We start from the raw sequence: 22830 nt of genomic DNA on the forward strand, positions 1-22830 counted from the left end.
GACAATGTCGTTATTTATTTCTTTCTTTCTTTTCTTTTTTCTTTTTTTTTTTCTGAGATGGACTCTTGCTCTGTTGCCTAGGCTGGAGTGCAGTGGAGCGATCTCAGCTCATTGCAACCTCCGCCTCCCAGGTTCAAGTAATTCTCCTGCCTCAGCCTTCTGAGTAGCTGGGATTACAGGCACGTGCCACCACACCTGGCTAATTTTTTTTTTAATTACTATTTTTAGTAGAGATGGGGTTTCATCATGTTGGTCAGGCTGGTCTCAAACTCCTGACCTCATGATCTGCCTGCCTCGGCCTCCCAAAGTGCTGGGATTACAGGCATGATCTGCGCCCGGCCCTTATTTCTCTGTTGGGTTTTTCCTCTAGGAGAGTAGACACTGGACACTTCCCCAGATGCACACGTTGGTTTCTGGGAACCGTGTTGAACCTGCTGGCCTTTTCCATTCCCTGGACTCTACCGCTGGGAAGCTGATCAGGGCTGTGCTACTTTCTTGCCATCTTCCCCTTCCACTGGACTGACCGTAAGCCCCACTGTATCATCCAGATCAGCTGTGAACAAGCTGTTGAATGAGCAGATAAAGGAGGAGTATGTGCATAGGTCATGTATAGGCCTGGGGTTGAAATGCTCCCATCAGGATGAGGGTCTCCTTCCTTTGCCACCTGGGCTGCCTGGAGGACCAGCCTTGATCGGGCTGTGTTTCCTCTGTCTCCTGCCCTCAAGATGCAAATTAGACTGACTTCAGCTGGGACAAGCGGGGAGGAAGTGTGTAATGAGCCACTCTCAGGTACTCAACCTCCAGACAGATCCATCTGTTTAATTAATTACAATCTAACTACCTGAAGTAGAAGAGGAAGCAGTGGGTTTCACATGGGCCAGGTCCTTTAACCCATGAACTTTGATCCCAGCCCCCGAGGTCAGCCATCACCTCCTCATCCTGCAGCCTGCCCAATGCTTAATTACCCAATTAACCCATCATTTTATAGCCGGGTGGTTTAAGGGACTGTGTAAGAAGAACCTGGGACTCCAGGGCCGCAGCCTTTGGTTATGGTACTGTGGTTCTAATGCACAAATTAAATATCTGTCTCTTCTAAAAGTCAGTACGTGATTTATTGGAAAATTGGTAGAAACAGCCCTTGGGGGGCTGTGCTCAAAATCTGGTTTAAAAGGGTGGCTACTGGCTGTGACTCTTTGATTTCCTCTATCCTATTGAATGTCATTAGCCCCCTTTCATGTAAAATAAATGTTTGAATCCAGCTCATGGGGGGCTTATTTATTCCTTTCGTTCCCTTCACTGCACACTGTCATTATTTCTCTGTTGATTCTCTTCTCTGGGAGAATAGAAACGAAACCCTTCCCTTCGAGGCACATATTTGGGATTCAGATAATGTGAAGGCTCCGTGAGCTTGTCCCCTCTGCCCCCCTTACTCAGACGCTGCAGGTCGTGAATTTCAGTCCTGGTAAATCATGTGTGACTCTACGATGGAAAGGACTCGGTGTTATTTTATTTGTGATTTGTTGTTACTTATTTATTGGGAAGTGGCCTTTCTCCAAAAGGAGCACAATACGGAGAAAAACTGAAAAGGGGGATGGGATTCATCCTCTCAGCTGACGTGAAGAAAGCCACTGTCACCATTTTCAAATAACGAGGGGGCACATGGCCCTCATAAATCATATGCTTATTAAAACATGCTGCTCTAAATCTGGGAGATGTGAGGGCCTGGCCTGGGACTTCTCCTTGGCCACATGACCTTCCTCTGACCTTTAATTGTTGAGTAGAAGGTACCCAGGAAGCGCCATTCATTTAACAGTCTATTGTGGGCATAAGAAAAGCGACTCATTTAAGATACAACCTAAGAGAGCTCTCAAGAGGATGACTAAGATGGAAGGGATTGCCTTGTAGGCAGTGAGGTCCCTGACACTGGTAGTAATCAAGCTGATTTCAGTGGGAGCAAATAGGACGTACTGGGATTCAAGTTATAGAAGGAAATTTGGATCCGCTGAAAGAAAGGTTTCACTTACCTCTGTGCAGCTAAGGGCCTAAGGCCCAAATAGTTCACATTTACAAAGTGCAAACTTTTGTCAGCTTTGTTTTCCCAAAGAGCTGAAAAGCCAGATGGGTTGGGAGACAATTTCCCGAGCCCAGGCTGCAAGCTCCTCACTCACGAGTGCTTTGCCTTTGCAGAATTTACTCAACCCACAGCTGTGCAGCCTCTACAGCCTGCAAGCTGCTTTCACACCCAGCCTCTCTCCCTGCCTTCTTTCCTTCCTTCTTTTATTTCCTCATCCCAACCCCTGCAACTCTTGTTTTACAGTTAAGAAAACTGAGGCTTAGAGAGGTTAAGCAACCAGCCCAAGGTCATGACACTCGTAGGTAGCAGAGCAGGACTGGGATTCTGAAACCCTTGCTCTTCTGGTTGTTCCATGTCCAATCTGCAGCACAGTACCTTGTACACAGGAGGTGCTTTGTAAAAGCCCAACACATTAGTGAACCAGTGCACGTGACCCAGAGAGGAACACATGGGGGGTCATTTTGCCTGGCTCACGCTCCCTAATATCTTCATTTCCATCCCCGACAACCAGACGCCCAGCTCTTCCAGCACAGGGTCCCCAAGGCAGCCAGATCTCAGAGGCGCCTGCATTTGTTGGCTTAGTTAGAATGAATGTGAAGCCAGCAGTGTTGGACTTAAGAGCCTGCCCTCTGGAGGCAGACGGCCTGGGTTTATGTGCCAGTCACCTCATCACACCATGCCTCAGCTTCCTCCTCTATAAAATGGGCTAATACTAGTTCCTGCAGCACCAGGCTCTTGTGAGGCTTGGATAAGTTACTGCATCCAGAGTGTGTGGAATGTGCTCGGCACATGGAAAGCGCTGCATATGTGTAAGCTGTTGCTATGAGCACTCGCTGCCGACTTGCCTCCCTGGAGCACTGAAGTGGATTTCCTGGAAAAAGAAGCTGCTGTGTTTGGTGACAATCCTTTTCAAGAGTAGTCCACTGGCCCAGGCTTATGAAACCGTTGGAGGTCGAGGAAGTCCTGCTTCAGGATTAGGAGCCACAATAACCGTGGTGATAGACCTAAGTGTAAATTACCGGTAAGTCACCTCTGGGTGAAGATTGGAAGGGTTCATTTAGGGCTAAAATACAGTGACCTCTCCAGCCTGGGTTCCATCCACAGCGTTCAACCTGGCCCCCCCCCCCCTCTTCTGCCCTTCTTTAGATCTCCCCTACTCAGAAGACACAGTGGTCATTGGGGTTTTCATATCTGAGCAGCTCTCTCTCTTGCTTTTAAATCTTCAGTGGCTCCCCATTGCCCCCAAGGATAAAGCCCAAATCCTGCCCATAGCTTTTTCAGCCGTGTGTGGTTTGGCCTGGCCTGTCTCTCCAACCTCATATCTGACTACTCTCTTCCTTGCTTTAACCCACTTTCGCCACACTGAGCCTCCTTCACTTCCTCACTGTTGGTCTTTTCTGCCAAGGGCCTTTATACAGGCTACCTCCTAGTCCCAGAGCCACCCTTTGCCCCACTCTTATAGCTGGTTCTTCCTCATTTTTTACTTCTAAGCCTAAAAGCGACTTCCTCAATGACTATTCCTGATTACCTGACAGCAACAGGCTCTCCCACTCTCTCCTTTCTCTATTTCTGCCCATTGTTTGATTTATCCTTAGTACATATCAAATTTAGGGGCTGCTCTCTCCCCCTAAAAGGTGAACTCCTCAAGCGCAAGGCATCTTTGCCTTACTCACCAGGCTACTTCCAAGGCTTAACCCATAGCACATGGTGTGCAAGCAGAAGCTTCTGTCAAATGCACTTCAGTACATGGATTTTTGGACACCTAACTTCATCTCTTGGTTGTTTTTTAAATTTTTCTGAGCATTAAAGTTGTTGAGTAAATATTGTCTGGATAAGCAAGGCATCGCTAGAATAATGAAAATATGTTGGCTATAATATTGTCATATGACTGGGAGTAACTGGTATGGCAGATACCATGTCCCCTGGGGCATAAATACTCAGTTTTCTGCAGCAGCAAAGGACACTGTCTCTCTGCTTCTAGGCCTGAGAGCTTTCTCTGGCACAGGAAAGCTCTCAGCCTGTATTTGGGGGTATGTTCAGCTCACATTCAGGCAGCCTAGAAGTGCCAGAGATTTAACTGCCCTAGACATGAACTTCAACCAACAAGGGCTGGAATCTGATTAAGTAAACACCCCAGTCTGCCTGTCTCTTGATAGGATAATCCCGGGGTGCATTGCAAACACTTCCCCTGAGTGTTCCATCTGGACTGAGCCCCAGTTGCCCATGGCAGTAACCTGCTCATTAACACCCCTGACTGTTTCTTTCCCCTTCTTGTCATCATTTGCCCAACGATCAAGCGCTTGCTTCCTGAGATCCTCTCCCAAATAATCGATCTGCAGCCCAGCCATTGTCTCAGGGCCTGCCTTCAGGGAATACAAACTAAGATATGGTGACAAAACCATGGAAATACTGTCAAAGCAGCATTTTTACTTTGCGTGTGGTATCTGCTATCGCCTGAGAGTTTGTGTTCTCCCAAAATTGCTATGTTGAAACCTATCTCCAATGCAATGGTATTGAGAGGTGGATCCTTTAGGAGGTGATCAGATTATGAGGGCAGAAGCCTCATCAATGGGATCAGTGCCCTTATAAAGAGGCCCAAGGAGGCTTGTCCATCCCTTGCACCATGTGAAGACAGGTAGAAGATTCCATCTATGAGGAACAGGCCCTCGACCGACACCGAGTCTGCTGGGACCTTCATCTTCCAACTTCCCAGCATCCAGAACTATGGGCAACAACTTTGTTTATAAATTACCCAGTCTAAGGTATTTTGTTATAGCAGCCCAAATGGACTAAGACATTTTGTATTTTTCAAAGCACTTTCAGATACATTAACTTAAGCATCATAGATAACTTAAGTTTTACATTATCACATTAAGATACATTCTTATGTTTTATGTTACTACGATGAGGACTAAGCAGGGAAGATATTATTATTTTCCTCTGACAGATGAGGAAAGCCAGGAACAGAGAGGGCAAAGCTTTTAACTTAAGTCACACAGCAAGACAGCGGGGCAGACTAGGCCTGGTGTCCTTGCCACTGCACTTGTTGCCTTAACTTTTGGTCATTCCAAGCCCTTGCCTGGTCTGTTCTTTTCAAAAAAGAGAGCAAAATGGCTGGGAATTTGCTATTGCCACCCATTAGGTATTTTTCTCTTGAATACCAGACTTTGAATTGACTTGCTTCTTATCCATCACACCCCAACCCCCAATTTCCAAAAGGAGAGGTATGTTAGTAGGAGATTATAACTCACCTTAATTGAGGGCCAGGTACTATAGTCATTGCTTTATGTCTTATGGACTTAACATCAGTCCTATTAGGTAGGTGGTAAAAATCCCTATTTTGTAGAAAAGGCTGCATCGAAAGTCTCTAACAATGCTTGGCATGCAGCGAGTACCTGATGAGTAGTTATTGAATGAATGAGGTTGGAGAGATTAAGTTGCTTTCTCAAGTCACACAACCAATAGGTGGAGTCTAGCTCATTACCAGTCCCAGGAACTTTCCTAGCATGGTGTAACCCCCACCAGCCCTTTCTTGGGGTCTGTCTTCTTTGTCATCAATGCTGGATATGGGCGTAGAGTGGTGTTCACTTGGTGTCCATGGACTAAAGGAAATCTCACGCCTCCCCACTGAGGCCCTAAGTCTCTGAGTGATCGGCTTGTCTGTGGCTGCTCCCAAGTGTCACCAGCCATCCATCCACAGGGTCTCATCCCAGCCTCACTGGGTGGACACAGGCAGGTGGACACTTCACTCCACGTGTCATCCCCATGTGGGTGCTGCCCCCATGAGCCGCCATCCTGACCACCCAGACAGTGACCTGCAAAAAAAGAAAGACACACACGGGGGCTTAGAATCATGATGGTCCAGCAGGCCCCGATCTCCTTTTTAAAGCATGGCAGTTGACAGCTTGCTCCCTACACCTGCACTGCCAAGGAGCAGCGAGACTTGCTGTCAGGCCAGAGGAATTCACTGGACAGAGAGTCACCCCAGGACCCAGGAAGGCATCTCCAAGAAGAGCCTGGTGAAGGTGATCCTGACATTCTGCATCCTTAAGTCAGCGAAGGCACAGGCAGCTGTGACCCCCAGAGCCCACACATGTTTCTGTGACTGAGGCTGTTATGACTGTTAAAGGTGGGGTGTTTCCTTCAACTCAAAAAAAAAAAAAAAAGTACACAAGACCTCAAGGCACAGAATAAAAATTGGCCCAGGCTTTTGACAAGCAGCTAAGGAGAAGAGGAGGACAGTGAGGGGAGGTTGTCCATTAATATCTGTGGCCTACATGAGGTGCTTTGCTAGGGCATCCTCCTTTCAGCTGGTCGGCCTCAGCTCTCTTGAGTATGACATGTCACAAGTGCTGGAGATGCACAGACAAGCAAGCCCTGGTCCCTGCATGTATAGAGCTCAGGGTCCCATGTGAAAGGCAAATGAACAAACAGGCAACCAGACTTGAATGAGAAGGCCAAGGAATTCACTGGACAGGGCCCTCCTTATCCTTCCCCGGCCCAGTGGGGAGGGGGGTGTCCTGGGAGATGGGACATGAAAGATAGGATTCTGTTGGGAGAGCAGAAGTTAGCTAGCCAAAGAAGGGGGATCTCAAGTTAACAGGGGCTACATTCCAGCTTGACGGGGTGAGGAGTTTTAATTTAACCATCATAACAATCTTAGGTAACAGGGTCTATTACCACCCCCCACTTTTTTTTTTATTATACTTTAAGTTCTCGGGTAGATGTGCAGAACGTGCAGGTTTGTTACATAGATGTACACGTGCCATGGCGGTTTGCTGCACCCATCAACCCGTCACCTACATTAGGTATTTTTCCTAATGCTATCCCTCCCCTAGCCCCTCAACCCCCAGACAGGCCCTGGTGTGTGATGTTCCCCTGCCTGTGTCCATGTGTTCTCATTGTTCAACTCCCACTTATGAGTGAGAACATGTGGTGTTTGGTTTTCTGTTCTTGTGTTAATTTGCTGAGAATGATGGTTTCCAGCTTCATCCATGTTCCTGCAAAGGACATGAACTCATTCTTTTTTATGGCTGCATAGTATTCCATGGTGTACATGTGCCACATTTTCTTTATCCACTATATCATTGATGGACATTTGGGTTGGTTCCAAGTCTTTGCTATTGTGAATAGTGCCACAATAAACATACGTGTGCATGTGTCCTTATAGGAGAATGATTTATAATCCTTTGGGTATATACCCAGTAATGGGATTGCTGGGTCAAATGGTATTTTTTTTTTTTTTTTTTTTTTTAGATGGAGTCTCGCTCTGTCACCCAGGCTAGAGTGCAGTGGCACAATCTCCGCTCCTTGCAAGCTCCGCCTCCCAGGTTCACACCATTCTTCTGCTTCAGCCTCCTGAGTAGCTGGGACTACAGGCGCCCGCCACCATGCCCGGCTAATTTTTTGTATTTTTAGTAGAGACGGGATTTCACCCTGTTAGCCAGGATGGTCTCTATCTCCTGACCTCGTGATCTGCCCACCTCGGTCTCCCAAAGTGCTGGGATTACAGGCGTGAGCCACTGCGCCAGGCCCACAAATAGTATTTCTAGTTCCAGATCCTTGAGGAATTGCCACACTGCCTTCCACAATGGTTGAACTAGTTTACACTCCCACCAGCATTGTAAAAGCGTTCCTATTTCTCCACATCTTCTCCAGCATGTGTTGTTTCCTGACTTTTTAATGATCGCCATTCTAACTGGGGTGAGATGGCATCTCATTGTACCACACCCTACTTTGAAACAGAAGTATGGAAAGACTCCATAACTTACCAGTGGGCAATACCAAGCCGGCAATACCAAGCTGGGAAGTAAGGAATCCAACAATGAGAACCCGGTTCATGAGTTCAAAGCCTGTGTCTTCTCTATTCCTTCGTCCTTCATATGCTTCTCTCTCTAAAGGGTTGCGGAATTTGGCACAGAGGTAGAATCATCTTCATCTTGTTAGTGGGAATCATATCTTCTTCCATGTGGAAATCCCAGGAGCTGATTGAGGTTGAAGGACTAGTGTGAAATCCACACCCCAGAGTCCTTCTTCAGGCACCCCCTGCTCCCGATTGCTCTGAGGGGAAGTTCATGGAAACCTATAGCACCCTGGGTTTGAAGCTTCTTGATTTTGATACTATGGACATGGCACATGTGGAGAACTCCTAGTATCACTGGAGACTATGGGAGAGATGGAGAGGAAAACAATGGGCAACTTGGACTTGACCCTGAGGGTAACAAAGTCTTTGCAGTTATCAAACAAGGGAATGCCTCCCACTTGCCAAGACTGTGTCTCAAACACTGCCTTTGAATTGCATCTTTCTTTCAAAATAGTCCAGATTTGCTGTTAGAGAATTACATTTTATATCTGCTGTCTTGAAAAGAATGGATTAGGCCGGGCACAGTAGCTCACGCCTGTAATCCCAGCACTCTGGGAGGCCAAGGCGGGTGGATCATGAGGTCAGGAGATTGAGACCATCCTGGCCAATATGGTGAAACCCCATCTCTACTAAAAATACAAAACACGTTAGCCAGGCGTGGTGGCACATGCCTGTAGTCCCAGTTACTCAGGGGGCTGAGGCAGGAGAATTGCTTGAATCCAGGAGGCAGAGGCTGCCGTGAGCCAAGATCATGCCACTGCACTCCAGCCTGGGTGACAGAGTGAGACTGTCTCAAAAAAAAAAAAGAATGGGTTAGAAGAGAAAAGGACTAGAGGCAGGAAAACCAGCTAGGAGGGTTTATGGTAACATAGTGAAAGACGACAGCGGGGACCAGGGAAGTGGCCATGGGGTGGAGCGTAAGAGGGGTTGGGCGTGGAAAATATGGAGGGGTCAGACACAAGTGGGCTTGCTGACCAAGTGAAAATGCAGTAAGTGAGGGAAGGAGAGGTTAGGTCTGACCCCCAGGTTTTGGGTTTGGGTGGTTGGGTGGATGGGAAGGCCATTTACTGAGGAGCAAATTGAGCAAGGGAGAGGGGTGTACAATGAGGAGTTGAAGTTTGGACAGCCTTGTTTGAAGCATCAGTGAATAATCAGAAGAGATGTCCAGGGGGCAGTTAGGTACCAAGATCTGAAGCTCAGGACAGAGTTAGGTCCACGGAGAGCAGTCAAAGCCATGCCATTGCTGCTTGGAAGAAAAAAAAAAAAAGAAAAAGCTACAAGCTAGGCTGACAGCCTCTTGGATGGCATCAGACAGGCAGGTTAGTAGCACTGAGTTCAGCCACTGTCTACTCTCAGTGCTGATGTCTTTTGTGCCAGGTCCAGGGAAAGAAAGTGGTGGCCTGGAGCCCACTCTCTGCCATCCTGCACCCTTGGCTGAATGCCAGGCATCAAGAATGGTACCCTAGCCCCCTTTGGATTTCCTGGGTTTTGTTGGGCCTGAGTCACCACCTTAGTGTTATTTAAATCTAAGGTTTTGAATTGAATGTTATTAAATGCCTCCTCAACCACATGATACTTGTGATGGGCCATAGTGAATGGGGGATTAGGCAGATAAATTGCCATTGTGATTCTAAAACTATCATCAGGTTTGCTAAGGACAATAATTATGTAGCTTACAGTGTTTGGAAATATTGCCTAAATCTCCTCCCCACATGTTGTTTGTGATGGAAAACAATTAGACAAAAGGTCCTTTTGGTAAAGCTGCCTGGGATTCAGATCGGCTTGATGAATGGGCTTTCTCCCAGACCCCGAGCATTTGTTAGAAGTAAATTATATGTTATTTCAAATCCAAAAGGTCTGCCTCCCCATGTTTATTGGGATAAATTAAATCTTCTAAGGAGGGTAAACAGAAGGCCCTGATAATTATTTGCTTCTGTATAATTTAAGCTGAAAAGGATATCACCAAGAGGAGGATGGGGGATAGAAACACCCTGCATTGTGCCCACCACAGAGAATGCACAATAGGGAAATTTAATTTGATACTGATCTACACGCATCATATCAAGTTGGGATGGGCAGCCATCTCTAGAGCTGTTTTCAAATGGGTCTTTTCAGTTGCAAATTTCAACTGAAATCATCTTGATTTGCTATTTGAGAATTAAATTTTATAATTTCAAGGGGCTTCCTTGCAGAGGGAATGCTGCTTCTCTCACCGGACAGACTTCCTGTGCTCATGAGACCAGGATGAGGCCTACCCCAGCCTTGCCTCACCCCAGACACGAAGCCTGCTTTATCAGCATTGGTAGGAATCCAGTAATTAATCCATCTACTCACATATCCATCCACCCACATCCATCATCCATCCATCCATCCATCCATCCATCCAACCATCTATCCTCCCTCCCTCCCACCCTTCCACATATCCACCCATCCACCCACCTACCCATCCATCCATCCATCCATCTTTACTCATCCATCTGCGCATCCGCTCACCATTCTGCAATACTTATTGAATTTCTCTGTTGAATGCTGGTTCCCCAAATAACATCAACACAAGCTGTTGATAACAACAAAGCTGTTTATTGCTCACTGTGGTAAGAAAGAACGCGACCTCTACAGAGTTTTGGTAACCTCTGGAATAGAAGGCAAGGTTGGAATTTACTGAGAATTGACAGTTTGGTTTGGGGGGATCTTTCAGTGTGGGAAGTGTGGGAAGGCTGTATTAGGATTAGCTAAGGATCATTATACAACAGTTCAGGATTGATGGAAACAGTGAGGTGAGTATTTTGGGAGTGAAGGATTTGAAGTGTCTTAGGGTGAAAACTGTCTGTTGACAATTCCCATTGAAGAGTTGATGCAATTTGGAGAAGTTTTTCTAATGAACAATCAAGTCATTTGTCTGGGCAAGAGGCTTCCAGAAAAGACAAGTCATGCTAGTGAAGACAATGGGACTCACAGACCTGTTCATGTAGACAGGTGTAGTTTTGGTTCTCTGTGCCCAGGCTGAATGTGGTGTAGACAGGTATTGTCCACACCTCCATGGTGTCTGGCTCACCATTGTCTCACCAGTAAAGCCATGCCAAAGTAGCCAGGACCCCACATGTCAGAGATTCTCATAAGTGGGAGAGAGAGGTGTTAATGAGCACATAACTGCAGAGATAAATGCATAGGAGAGTGTGATATAGCAGGTGGATGTGACCTAATCAATGAGATCAAGAAGGCCTCCCTGAGAGAGAGGTGCTTAAACAGACATCTCCAGCTGACCTGGAATGAACTAGAGGTGGCATGCAGTGGGCTGGAGGGGAGGGTGCCCAAGTGGGACCTCAGGGGAATCTGAGTCCAGCTGAGGTGCTGGGTCAGGTGGGAGCAGCTCTGCTGGGATTCCATCTCCCTGGCCTGTCTTTGAGTCTCTGTCCTGCATCCCAGCCCAACACCCTAGGGAAATCCCCAAGCATCACCAGGAAGCTGCCTGGCAACTTCCCTCTGGCTCAGGGGCAGGGGGTAGATTGTGCCTGCAATGGTGCTGTGCACTAGGCCGAGGGAGAAGCAAGGAGGGGAGGGGAAAGAGGCAAGCGACTGCCAGCCCTGGTCAGCATCCCTAGCACCCCAGGCCAGGAACAGCTCCTTGTCTTGATCTCTGCCTGGCGCCTGCCCCAGGATGTCATCTGTGCTGCGAGGGGCCGGGCCAGTGTCCAGGCTCAGGTTTCACGGGCCAAGCCTGTGATAACATCTGGCTCTTGGGGTCCCAGGCCAGTGACCTCTTAGGCTCCCTGGTGCCTGGCAGTCTGCAGGGAAAGTTTCCTCTGCTCCTCAGCTGACAGGCATCCTTTGCTGATCTGCAGGGATTCGGGGTTAGCCCAGCTTCCTGGCACCTCCCCAAGGGACTCGGTCTCCTTCACACAATGGTTTTGCAAGGTCCTGCCCCAGGGCTCTGCCGGGCTCAGCTTTGAAAGAAAATGCCATTCAGCATCACCAATCTATGCCCCTTGGCCTGAGCAGCTGTGCAAGGACTGACCTACAAAATCCTAAATGTTACTGTTTTGGCTTCTGTGGTCAGCCTTAATCATCACTGGTGGAGCTGAGAGACATTTTCTAGGGTCCATTAGTAAATGCTGAAAGTGCCTTGTGATGCTTCTCCATGGGCAGGGTGGTTCCGTGGCACAAGCTGATGCAGCCCTTGGCTGGCAGCATTAGCCCCATTGAACAGAGGAGGTGGGCAAGCCTGGTGGTTGTTTCCCAACGACATGCCCCTGGAGATGGGGACTTCATGATGCCCGCCTACCACCTGGCCTGACTGAGAGGCGTGGGATTGGAATCACTTGTGCCAGACCTCGGTTCAAATCCAGGCCCTGTCTCTTCCTCTGTCCCTGAGCAAGTCGCATTCCTTCTGGATTCCAGGGGGAAAGCCACATCGAGAACTGTGGTGTGTCATGGACCTTCCGTAAGTCAGGGCCAGAGAGCTCATTGTCATGCCTAGACCACGTGTGTCAGAAATGCGGCTGAGTCGAGGAAGCACGTCTCTTGTTTTTAAAGAGTGGTCACGTGCCTCTCTTCCCCACCTTCATCTCCTCCTGGGCCTGCACCTGCCGCCCTCTGTGGGGAGCTTTGCCGGCTGCCTCTCCCCTTGTTTCTGGTTCTCCTCGTGCTCAGTGTCTCTGCGACACTGGGCACAGCCTCCTTTTTGAAGCTCCATTTCCTCTGGGGGAGCACTTCCACCCCTTCTGGTCCTCCTTTCGCTGGAACCGCCCTGCCTGTTCCTTCAAAGGCTGCTCCCTCACCCTGACCCTTCAGGGATGCTCCTGGCCTCGCGGGGACCTCCTCTCCCCTTCCCCTTTCCTCTTTCCACACCAGTGGTTCTCAAAGTGTGGCCCCCAGACCTGCGGCCAACATCTCCTGGGGTCTTGTTAGAGCTGCAACTTCTCTGGCCTTCCCCCAGCCCACTGGAGCAGAAACTCTGGGAGTGGGTCCAAGACCCTGTGTGGTCCACTGGCCTGGCCTGGCCTGATGACCCTGACAGCCTTCCTAACCTGCGATAAGGGAATGATGCCCGAGTCTCTCTCTCTAGCCTGGACCTTCCCTCCTTGTTCCCAGTGATCTTTATGAAAGTTCAGCACTTTCTCAGGATGATGAACGAGATTCACAGAAAGAGCTAGATGAAGTCTTGGGGACAGGTCTATTGGCGCAAGCCTTTCACTTTGATGATGGCAGTCCTAGGCCATGGAAGGGTTAAGTGGCTGTGTGATGCACACAGCGTCTCGTCCAAAGGGGCCTTTCCTTTTCAAGCAGGTAGACTCTGTCTCAAAATAATCCACAGGCTAGGGTGGTTGAGGTGTTTATTTCATTGGCATGGACATCAGGAAGACCCAGGCCAAACTCTCCTTCTCTGTTTCTGGAGCCTGCACAGTGTCTGAGACCTCCCTTCACACTTGGACAGAGTGCTGCTCTCAGAAATCCACCCAGAATGAGGGCCGCCCATTGATTTCCGTTAGAAAACACAGTGTTAATGAATGAGGATTACTATTCCTCAATATGTTCCCGCACTAATAAGATTCTGATGAGATACTAATTAGTCCCCTCCTTACAAGCCTGCTAAAAATCTCCTGGGCCATCCTGCACTGTGCTCTGTATACCTGGTCTAACAGGCCCCTCAAAAGGCAAAAGCTGCCAGGAGTCGAGGCTTGTCTGGGCCTCCTTGGGAAAGCTGCTTTCCTGACAGGCCTGGGCTGCTGTTGGCATGGCCACGGGATCAGGCATGGGTCAGAGCCGGGGTCAGAGGACAGAGATCAAATGTCGGCACTTGGGGCCAGGGCAGGGCCCATGACACACAAATGATGTTATTTTCCTAAGTGGCTCATCTTCCAGTCCAAGCCTAATTCCAGGGAGGGGAGGTGATCAAGGGGCAGCAGGGATAGGGGTTTGGAGGCTGGGATCTGGATTGGCGTGGGAGGCTGCCATCTCGGTCCTCCAGGAGCTGCTGTCACCTCCCGCAGGGGAGGCGGCACACACGAGCCACAGGAGTTCGGAGTCTCCAGAAGAAAGGCCGGAGTGCAAGCTCAGTGGCACATCGCGGAGGTGCTTCCTGTCTTACACATTTTCTCCATCCCTCCTGCACCAAGGAAGGAAGTGCTACTTTTAAAACTTGAGATGAAATTTATATAATATAAAATTGACCATTTTAAAGGGAACGATTGGGTCGTATCTAGTACATCACAGTGTTCTATAGCCACCACCTGTATCTAGTTCTAAAACACTTGCATCACCCCAAACAAAACCCTGTACCCACTGAAGAGTTTTTTCCATTTCTCCTCCTAGCCTGGCAATGACCATCTGCCTTCTGCTTCTGTGGATGCACTCATTCTGGATATTTCATGGGAACAGAGCTATACAACGCGTGTGCTTTCATGCCTGGCTTCTTAGCATGTTTTCAAGGTTCATCCATGCTGGCTCATGTGTCAGAACTCCATTCCTTTTTATGGCTGAGTCATATTCCATTGTGTGCACAGACCACAGTTTGTTTATCTGCTGAAGGACACTTGGGCTATTTCCACCCTGGGACTTGCTATTTTTATTGGTATTTCACAGATAAGAGAATTCAGAGTTGGACTCTCTCTCAAGTTCACCCAGCCAGTCAGTGTCAGAACTGAGTATTAACTTGGCCTTTGAAGTCTCCACTCTCTCCCCTCCACAGGGATGAACAGCTTATCCTGGGTTAAAAGGGGGAAACATTCTTGTTCTCTGGCACTCCTGCCCTGTGACTCCGTAAGGAAGAGGTTTTTTGGTCTGTGTTTTGAATACCATTGTTGAGGTAGATAATGAGAATCCTCAGAGAAGGTTAATCTCTAATTCAACAGAAATGACCTCACCATGATGATACTACTTCTTCTTTTAAAAAATCTTGCTTATTGAGGTGTAAGTTATATGCAATAAAATTCACCAATTTCAAGTGTATAATTTGATAAATTTTGACACATGTAGGCAGTTGTACAACCATCTCCATAATCAGATGGAAAGTATTCCCATCACCTCGCAAAGTAATATGGTTTGGATTTGTCCCCTCCAAGTCTCATGTTGGAATGTGATCCCCAGTGTTGGAGGTGGGTCTGGTGGGAAGTGGTCGGGTCATGGGGGTGGATTCCTCATGAGCGGCTTTGTGATGCCCTTGTGGTAATGAGTGAGTTTTGGCTCTATTAATTCACGTGAGATCTGGCTATTTAAAAGAGCCTGGCATCTCTCTTGTGCTCTCTCTCTCTCACCATGGGACACACCTGCTCCCCCTTCACCTCCCACCATGAATGGAAGCTTCCCAAGGCTCTCACCAGAAGCAGATGCTAGGGCTATGCTTCTTGTAAAGTGTGTAGACCCATGAACCAAATCAACCTCTTTTCTTTATAGATTACCCAGCTTCAGATATTCCTTTATAGCAATGCAAAATGTACTAACACACTCCTTTATAGACTTCCACTCCAAGCCTGGGCTTCTATTTAGCATAATGCTCTAAAATTCACTCCTGTTATAGCCATCAGTAGTTTACTCCTTTATTGCTGAACAGTATTCACTTATTTGGATACCCCACAATTTATCTTTTCCCCAATCAATGGACATTTGCATTACTTGCCATTTTAGGCTATTATGAATAAAGCTTCTCCAAACATTTGTGTATAGCTTTTGTCTGGACTCAAGAGTGAAATTGCTGGGTCCTATGGTAAGTATGTCATCGTATTTCTGCTCAGAGAGGTGGCTTCCTGCAACCAGATTTCTCTTCAGGATCCAGATGGGTCCCAGGGACCCTAAAACAAGGCCCCTAGGTCTGTCCTTCCTGAGAAGGGAGAATGTTATACATGGTGGAAATAAGGAAATGGTCAAAGTATGATTTTATGAATTTCATGGTGTATTGCTGTACCAAAAAAAATCTCTTCTTAGGATCACGATGCTTAAAGAATAAAGAGAAGAAAGCTCACAGGGGATCTGCTTGATAGATGAAGTACATTAACCACTTAGTGAGTGGGTTCCAAAATTATTACAGTCTGGTTGCTCAGTTAGGATGGAAGCAGGTCTCTCTGGGGAAGGTAAGGTCTGAGTAAAGGTTGGAGTATACCTTCCTACAAGCAGCTCTCAGAGAAGCTGGCTCAACCATCAGGGCAGAGATCTGGAGGTCCAGTGTAAGGACCCTCCATACTAGGGGACTGTGCTGGAGCTGGTGATTAGCCCCGAGGCTAACAGGGTGTCACCCAGTTGCATCGGAGCTCTTGGTGTTGGAGAAGCAACTGTGATGGCAGACACACTGGTTATCTTTAGAAGCAGCCAACAGTGTAGACTACCACAGCCTAAGCTCTCCAAACGTTCATTAAACTCTTGGTAACAATATGTATTCTGAAGTCCAGTAGTTGAGGTCCATAACTCACAAATGGGAATTCTGATAAGGTTTGACATCACATTCCTGAGAGGAAGGGAATTCACTCCAAGTTTTCACACAGAGGGTCTGATGAGATGTTCCATTCTCAAAGGGAGTGTGGAATACACAGTAAAACATATGTCATTCACATAGCAAACTATGTAAGTGCTTGAGATCATTTCAAAATGGCATCAAAGGAAGGCCTGTGCTTTGCCTGCGGGTTAAGGTCTAGCTGTCCTGGCCTGGAGTAATCTCATGGTGCTCAGAGGTTGGTCATTAGGCCTCCCAATGACACAGGCAGTTGGGAACTAGGGATAAAACTAGCATTTAAAAAACTCGCATCTTGATATTCTGAGCCGATGACCTAGAGCAATGGTTCGGTTTGCAATGGCTCTTTTTAAGAGCCTTCATCAAAGGGCTTCCTCCCAGGTGCCCCTGGGTCCCTGATGGTGGCAAATGGCCCGTGTTCTTTTTTCTTAGTAAAGTGGGTCTCATGCTAGATTAAAATTTCTGGGTGCTGAGGTGAGGAGGTAAGGCCACTTCTCACTACCTAGCTGGAAGGCAGTTAAGTTCTTCCCAGTCAATAGGCCTCTATCAACCTGCTGTTAGAATTTTACTAGGCTGGGGAATTGTGAGATCCGTACATTGTTTGAAATGGAAAAGGGAAATGAGTTAGGGAAATGTCCAGGCAAATGTCTGTGTGTTTGGAAACAGAGCTATTCTCTTCCAGGTCTTTTCTAGTGGGGTCATTTGCATGCCCATCTGATAGCAGGGGCACAGCCAGGCCCAGCAGATATAACCCATCTGGACCTTTGAATGAAAAATAAACATTGGCTTCTTTTAGTTTCCAAAGGTCATTTGCATAAAAACTTGCAGGATTTCCAAGGCCTTGGCGGTGGACTGGAGAGTGAGAGGTGGAGAAGAGGAGGTTTGCATGACGCTGGGACAGCAGAACAAAGCAGTTCAGGTTAACCCTTATTGCTTCCTTGTAAATTTGCAGAGATATGAAGTCCAGAGAAGTCAGGGTGGGGGCCCTGATCCTTGCTCTGGTTCCACTTCTAATTTCCCACTTGACCCCTTTGGACCTTAGTTTTCTCTTCTATAAAGTGAGTGAATGAGCCAGATCTCTGAGGTTGTTCATTCATTCAAGCCATTGACACTTCTTGAGAACATATTATGTGCAAGGCACTCCGCTAGAACAGTAAGATGCAACAGCACAGACAAGGTCCCTGCTTTCAAAGAGCTCCCAGCCCAGTGGGGAGTCAGATGGGCCAACAGACACCCAGCCTGCACTGTGACAATGGTGTTCAAGAAGAGAGATAAGCCTCGTGTTGGGGGATAGGAATGACCTAGGATGGGTGGCATAGGGTAAAGAAAGGTTTTCAGGGGTAAGAAATGCTACTTGCCAGTTCTGACTCTAAAGTCTCAGACTTACCCACCTGCCCTCTCTGAGAGTTCTTGATTGGAGATGATCTGGGGGATCATATCCAGATGACAGCCAGCATGTCTCTGATATTGACAGACTCCTCTTATAGGTGTAAGTAAAAAGTTCTAAGTGACATCTGCATCTGAATTAGGGCTGCCTTCTCCTCCCTGCTGTCCTCTCTCCTGGGTTCTCCATTAGATCTTCCAGAACAGAAACATGGAGTTCAGTTGGCAGTGGAAGTGATTTCACCCCAGCCTCGACCTTGGTGTTACGGGGCTGTGTCTCTGCTCAGGCCCAGCCTCTGGGTTTAGGATATCAGAGTAAAATGTTGATGTTATTTTAAGTGCATAAAAAGAAAAAAAGGTGGTAATTCTGGCAGAAATTACCCTAAGTTCATTTAAAACATCCTGTGCAAGAGTTAAAATCTAAAAGTAAAGAAAATAATTGCACATTTTGAAAAAAATACTAGCTGAGGCCCTCCCAGCCAAGAGAGAGGGTACCATCAGCAGAAAGAGCTCTGAATGGAATCAGGAAACTTGAATTCTGACCCTAGCTTTGTCTCTCACCAGGAAAGGCCTCCAGGACTGAGTTTTCCGATCTGTAAAATTCGCAGGTTGGACCAGGCAGGCTGCAGGTGTCTTTGGTGCACGAATCTGGGACTTGGTCAGCCGACGGGAGTATATTGTCTTTGGTGTAGCTGCTGGGGAAAACTTAATTCCTAGAATCCAGGAGAATGGGCTCCAGCTCAGCCAGCGCCAGTCAGATGACAGAATGAACCAGTGTGAAAGGAGAAGCTACTTCTGGCAGATGAATCGGTTTTTGTCCTTTTTGAAGGATCATGTTACACGGAGTTTCTCAAAGAAGAGCTGTTTTGGTGGGTGTTTCTCCAATTGGGTGTTTCCCCAAATGCTTGTGGGTGCATCATCTGCCTATGGACATGCCCTCTAAAGAATTTGTTCTACACCCAGATCCTTAGCAAGATGGCTTTATTGAAGAAACACAAGCTTTATCAGCCCCAAACAGTTGAGACCGGCCTCCTTTGGTCCCCTTTGCCTTTAAGAATTCTTATTGTGACTGACTGCACTCTTCGGGCACAATTAATTAAATCAATGGCCCTCTCATAAATTTAAAAATACATCTCTCATGTCTTTAAATCTCTGAATCCCAGCTGGGAAACTGAGAGGCGTGAAATACACAGTCATCACGTCACAGCCACGGACACCGCATCCCGGAGCTGTAATTCCGTGATAAATGTCTCCCAGCCACACGGCCACAGTTTGGTTATGCCCTAGAGGCGACGGGGAGGCTGGGAAGGAGAAGGGGTGGCTGGTTACTGGGCTGCCCTGCTGTGTGCTTTGGGGATTAGTGTAGACCAGAGGCTCAGACAGCAATGCAGGGCAAGGCCAGGGCTCTCTAGAAAATTCATAATAAAGTTGTCTTCATCTGTGGATTTGGAAAGAGATCCGGGGAATTTCACTAGGACTGCTGAAAGCAACATATGGGGGCTTGTGTTCTGCCCATTCCTCTGAGGCTGAAAGGAACAACCAGTGACTTCATGGCTTCTCCTGCCAGAAGCGAAAGGGCACAGCCCTGGACTGGCAAACACCCTCTCCAAACATGGCTTTACTGAGGATCTATGAAGCACCAGGCGCTGACCTGGGCATTACAGGTGCAGTGAGGACAAGTGGACCAGTCCTGCATAAGGTGGTTGACAGCCTGGAAGGGGTTCCAGGGCAGGGTGACCACAGAACAGGTGCTACTGGAAGGCACCCGTGGGCACCCTGCCAGGCTGGGATGGAGCCTCCAGGGGAAAGGACTTCAAGCTGATGCTAGAAGAGTGGAAGGTTGCTAGGACTTTCCCAGGTAAAAGATAAGGACGAAAGGTAATGTGGGAGGAAGGAAAAGTGTTCCATGCAGTGGGGATGGAAGTGGGAGAGAGCGTGGCACAGACTTTGAGGAACTAGCGTGACTCAGACTGGGAGAGGATGGGGAGAAGGGCAGGAACTAGCCAGCTGCGATCTAGGCCTGGCACTGAGCTCCGGACAACCTAGATGCTGCCATCTCGGGGAGCTTAGATGGTGGGTGGGACTGAGTGGCTCAAGGGTGTAGGGCGGGGCTCCGGGCTGATAGCACGTGCCTTTGGTGCATTTTGGGAATTCACCTTATGACTCAATTTGAAACAGTGTTGAGGTTGAGGCTTTTCTGTCCCCTTTGGTTTCAGTAGATTCTATTCATTTTTATGATGATTCTTATTTATTTATTTATTTTCAGTTGATATTGCTCCCAGTTCACTGAGAATTGTATTTCACAAAACACTGTTTTCTGAACTCCTTGACTTTTCACCATTGCGAGTTGTTTTGTTTAGGACAAATGAGGGAAAGCCCCATGTCACACATGCTAATAAAATTGCAGGGCTCCTGACCTCCTGGTCTTCAGTGTTGCCAGGCAGTCCCGGGATGGAAGACCCAAGTGGGAGCAGCTTCAAGATGCACTGTGGGGTGGAGTGGAAATTTATAAACCCTGTAATCTCTCTCTCCCAGTATCAATACGCATCTCATATCCTGCAGTTTGAATGCAGCACCTCACTCATTCTCACCGAATCCTGGAAAGGGAGTGCTTGTTTTCCCATCTCGCTGACCTCATCTAGGGCTCTGAGAGATCCCACAACCACCCAACGCGAGAAAGTGGAACAAGACTTGAGCCCAGGGACAGCACTCCCTCCGCCAACCACAGCACCAACATGGCGGGTGGGGAGAGTCACTGTGTAGCTCCAGCAACCATCACTCAAACTCCCCCTTTTGATGGAGCTGGTGAAACCTGGGCTCCTGCAGAGAAGCAAACATGGCCTTGTATGTCCTGGGGGCCTTGAAAATGCCCAGGTGCTCATGCCATGCTGAAGGCTTGGCGCACAGAGGTGCAGTCAGAGCAGAGGGGGAGCTCTTTCTTTTTGCAGGTTCATGTGATTGCCCCAGTATTTCCAGACCCACCTGGCAAAAATGATTGGCCAAAACTGTTAATTTTAAACTTATTATTTTACCAGTGGAATTTTAAGATGATTTAAAAACAATTAAAGGCATATCTATATTGATGGATGGGTAGGTAGATAGACAGGAGGTATAGATATAAATTATGTGCTGGGCTGACAATAGAAGAGAATGGGGCCTCACTACTGCTCCCCACCCCTTCCTCACTTCCTTCTTCCCTCCTTCCCTTTCCCCTTCCTTCTCATCTGGCCCCTGGGTCTGCATAAGCACCATATGAAAATATTCTTGAATCTACGTCTATTTTCAGCTTATGCTCGGTTCTTAGCATTAAAATAAACCCTGGCACCTCATTACAGACTGTATGAAGCAGAACCACCTTTCATTTTTAAAACTGTCTCCTTCAAGCTCCAAAAAGTGCTTTCTAGTTTTTGCAGGAAGCCACATGGTTTCTTGGGAAAAGCATAGGTTCTGGAGTCTGACAGGCCTGGGTTTAATCCCAGCTGGGTGGTGCTAAGTATTGACGATCTCCTCTTTGAGTGTCAATTCTTTCCTAGGCAAATATCCACCATGCAAAGATTTGTGCTTATTGAATTAGACATTGCATGTGATGTTTTCCTTTTCCCGGGTTCCTGGGTTTTAAAGTTCTGGTTCATTTGTCCATATTTTTTATGACTTTTGAATACCATATCCTCTCTGCTGCACCTCATCACTACTCTTCCCTCTTTATAACCTAGACCTGGCTGAAGACAGAAGGAATGCCCTTTGCTTATTCTGGACTGTTCTGATTCTATAAAGCTGGTGCCTAAAGCAGCCCCCTTATTTTTTATTTCTTAAAGCTAATTCTGACTCTGACCTTTCATTGAAGTGAGCAGGCACCAACACGGTGCCTTTAGACTCTGCTTGCATGGGGTCTCCAGTGGGCGGGTGGTGAGCAGAGCCCCCTAGGCCTCAGAGCCCCCTCCTCTGGGGCTTCTGCTCTAGGCAGCGCTCTGTGACATCATCAATCACCCGCCACAGCAGCCCCCACCCCAGCCCCCTCACTTCTCTCTGCAGGTTACACCACCCCCAACCTGGACCCCATCCAATAGGCTCGTGGTCCCTGATGGTCCTGGACCACTGATTTGAGGCCTTTCTGCTTCCTTTGATTCAGTCTTTGGCAGAGACCCAGGAGCAGGAGTCCTTGATGGCACCTGGCCCTTTCTAGTCACCGACAAGGGAAACCTGAGAAACCATTCTCAGAAATGGAACTAAATTGTGAGTGAATCTGTCCCCATCTGGAGAAGAGAGGAAGATTTGGGGCAGCAACAAAGGCTCCTTTGATTTCTGTTAATTAACTACTTTGGACTCTGGGGGTCTGGAGTGGCTTGCGTTTGACACACAAAGAATCCAGGGCAAGGATGATACCCACGCATAGGGTGTCTGCACTGGAAAGGGCTCCGTGTATTTACCTGTAGGGCAATTCAATTAAAACTCAAGAAAGGGGTAAATCTATGAGATTAGCTCCAGGAACAATGGCGCTGATTGTGGCTGGCCCTCACAATCCCTATGAAAGCAGATGTTAAACAAATATTTTGATGCCTCCAATCAGCCCCAGTGTGAATCTCCTGTTTTTGTTTTTCATTATCTCCAGAGATGGGAATGCTACAGTCTTCATCAGTAGCCCACTTTGGTGATCTATTTAAAATTGGTGATCTATTTAAAAGACTCCATAGAGAGAACTTGATTGTAAATATCCAAATGGAGGAGCACGATTCATTAATATAGAGACATTCTGGGGTTGTCCATTCAGCCTTTGCTCCTCCCCATTCTCAGAAGCACCCTTCATTACCGGAGAGGTTTCTTGAACGTTTGTGGCAGGCTCAGGGGGAAGAGGAGAGGTAGAGGGGGAGAAGTGTATAGACTGGGGGCTGGGGGCAATATTGTTGGGAGGACCCTCAAAGGAAGCCACTGGAGTCTTCTAGATGTTTGGAAGAGAGGAGTAGTTGAGCAGCTGCAGTGTGACACAATAGAAAAGGAATTTAAGAAGTGTCCTGGGCCACATATTCCCTTCATGTATGTATGTATTCATGTATGCATGTATGTAGGAATGAG

General features: G+C 47.7%; 2 long non-coding RNA genes across 6 annotated transcripts in view; one reads left to right on the forward strand and one right to left on the reverse strand.

Moving 5' to 3' along the window:
- Nucleotides 1-13239: 13239 nt before the first annotated feature.
- On the reverse strand, nt 13240-21749 carry LOC129048379 (uncharacterized). 2 transcript variants are annotated; one of them, XR_008510677.2, is made up of 4 exons: nt 21593-21749; nt 18322-20246; nt 17769-18056; nt 13240-14043 (listed from the first exon to the last, which is right to left on the reverse strand). It is a non-coding gene; the product is annotated as an uncharacterized LOC129048379 (long non-coding RNA). The 2 variants fall into 2 exon arrangements; XR_010141634.1 differs by having other exon boundaries at nt 17765-18056.
- The window catches only part of LOC129048380 (uncharacterized), a 71286-nt gene continuing 70115 nt past the window's right edge, over nt 21660-22830 (forward strand). For all 4 annotated transcript variants that reach the window (XR_010141636.1, XR_008510679.2, XR_008510680.2 and 1 more), the window contains exon 1: nt 21660-21993. This is a non-coding gene — a long non-coding RNA (uncharacterized LOC129048380). The remainder of the gene's footprint in view (nt 21994-22830) is intronic.

Source organism: Pongo abelii, chromosome 8 (assembly GCF_028885655.2).
Source record: "Pongo abelii isolate AG06213 chromosome 8, NHGRI_mPonAbe1-v2.0_pri, whole genome shotgun sequence".
Classification (NCBI taxonomy): Eukaryota; Metazoa; Chordata; class Mammalia; order Primates; family Hominidae; genus Pongo; species Pongo abelii.